General features: G+C 37.2%; 1 pseudogene; it reads left to right on the top strand.

Moving 5' to 3' along the window:
- The first annotated feature begins 1376 nt into the window (after positions 1-1376).
- Positions 1377-1849, top strand: LOC105291373 (annotated as a pseudogene).
- The last annotated feature ends 600 nt before the right edge of the window (positions 1850-2449 follow it).

Genomic DNA, 2449 nt, shown 5'->3' with positions numbered 1-2449 from the left:
AATAAATAAACATTCAAAGAAGAAAGGAGATCTTGGGAATTAAAAACATGATATTAGAAATTATAAACTGAAGGTTGAAAGATAAAGTTGTAGATATCTCTTAGGAAAGAGACAAAGGAAGGGAAAACAAGAAAGGAAATATAAGAAAATTAGTAGAGTGATCCATGAGGTCCAACACTTAAATAATTGGAGTTTCAGAAGAGGAGAGCAGAGAAAAGAGCAGAGAATCACCATCATCGACAATAAGATCAATAAACTCTTGCAGAACAGAAGTGAAGATATAAATTCTCAAATTGAAAGCATAAGTTTGAAGAAATTAAACTTTCACCCAGGAAAATTATGGTGAAGTTTCAGAAAATAAATGACAAACTTGGCAAGCTATCAGAGAGAATCACATTTGAAGAATCAGGATTGAGAATGGCTTGGAACTTCTCAGCAGCAACACTTAAAGATAGAAAACAATGGAGAGATGTTCTCAAAATTCTAAAGGAATATGAGTTTCGACTTAGAATCTCATATATAGCAAACTAATAAGAAAAGGTATAGAAATTTTTATACTTAAAATATTCTAAAAACTTTACCTCCCATGGAATTTCTTAAGAGGAAAATAAAGCAAGAATCTATATAGATATGATCTAGAATATAGGAAGTAAGAAATACAACACAGGAGAGAAGTGATGACAAGCTCCAGGATGCTGTGCAAGGAGATTCCAGTATAACAACTGGACACCACATTTAGATGATAACTGATCCAAAATGGGACAAACTTAAGAGACAGGTAAATCGAAGGCTATCATGGCTAAGCATTCTGCTGGTATCATCTTAACTCAAACGATTATGGGAGGATATACTTCACCAAAGAAAGAAACTTAAACGTGAGATCCAAGGAACAGCAAATTCAACCCAGGAGGAAGACAAAGAGAATTTCAATTATTACAACAACAAAAAAGGGATAGTTCAGATAAGGGCTATACAGTTCAGATAGAAGAAAAAACGTTGAGAAATGTATCTAAGGAAAAAAAATGGAACAGATAAATTTCTGATGTAATTGACTTTGTAGAAAATTGCACTGAGAAGCTTTGGGAAAGTGTGGAGGGAAATTAGCAATAAACACAAAGAAAATCAAGCAATTAAAAAGAAATATGAACATGAGTGATCATATGAACATGGGTGCACTAGCAACCTGGAATTTAGAGCCTGCCTGTAAGACTGCTCAGCCTGATCTTGGGTACATAATATCTAGAAAGATATTCTAATATCTTCAGGACGCAGGTGAAGAAATTTCTGAAATACAACAAAATAAACATCGAAGATATTTAGACAGGAAACTTCAGTCCTTGCAGACACTGCTGCCCCAGAGCCACTCGTGCCCAGCCATGGTCAACTCGACTGTGTTTTCCAACTTTCCCTTGGGCTGCATCTCTTTCAAGCTGTTTGCAGGCAAAGTTCCAAAGACAGCAGAAAACTTTTGTGCTCTGAGCACTGGGGAGAAACGATTTAGTTATAAAGGTTTCTGCTGTCACAGAATTATTTCTGGATTTATGTGCCAGGGTACTGACTTCACATGCCATAATTGCATGGGTGGCATGTCCATCTATAGGGAGAAAAATGATGATGAGAATTTCATCCCGAAGCATACAGCATCTTGTCCATGGCATTTGTTGGACCCAACAAAAGTGGTTCCCAGTTTTTTATCTGCACTGCCATGACTGAGCAGCTGGATGGCAAGCATGTGGTCTTTGGCAAGGTGAAAGAGGGCATGAATATTGTGGAGGCCATGGATTGCTTTGAATCCAGGAATGGCAAGACAAGCAGGAAGATCATCACTGCTGAATGTGGACAACTCTAATAAATATGACGGTTTTTATTTTTTAATCTTAAAAAAAAAAAGAAAAAGAAAAAGAAACTTCATCAGTTTAAGTTTTTTAATAAATGAGGACAAATCTACAGTCTCTAATGTCTAATGATCCGTAAAGTCATATCTGGTTTTAGACAGATCACTCAATGCAACAGGAAGCAGAAGCAATAGGGATAAAAAAAGACAAGGAGTAAAGACTGAGGTCACCTCAAGGTCATAACTCCAAGTCTCATTTGCAGTGCACAAGGTGGCAGCACAAAGCACATCAGAGACAAGAAGATATCTTCAGAGTGAAGATAAAGGGATCATTACTGTTAGCCTGGAACTTCTCTACATGGAGGTCTGCCAGTGGTTGCCCTCTCCCCGCTGAGGCAAGGGCTGCCTGGAGTAGCCACTACAATCAGAGGGCTGGGACCGACACTGGCAAAGTAGCCTTTTCCTTTGTACTTCTACAATTTTTGTGATATCTGGGGACCATTTGTGTTAGAATTTAGCATTCTAACATTTTTGTTTAAACCAGACTAGCTTTTTAATACTAGACAAATTTATTTGAAAGGTAGATTTATGTCATGGCACTAAAGAGAAAAACAG

Source organism: Pteropus vampyrus, unplaced genomic scaffold, assembly GCF_000151845.1.
Source record: "Pteropus vampyrus isolate Shadow unplaced genomic scaffold, Pvam_2.0 Scaffold44, whole genome shotgun sequence".
Taxonomy (NCBI): domain Eukaryota; kingdom Metazoa; phylum Chordata; class Mammalia; order Chiroptera; family Pteropodidae; genus Pteropus; species Pteropus vampyrus.
This window is presented reverse-complemented; position numbering and strand designations above follow the sequence as displayed.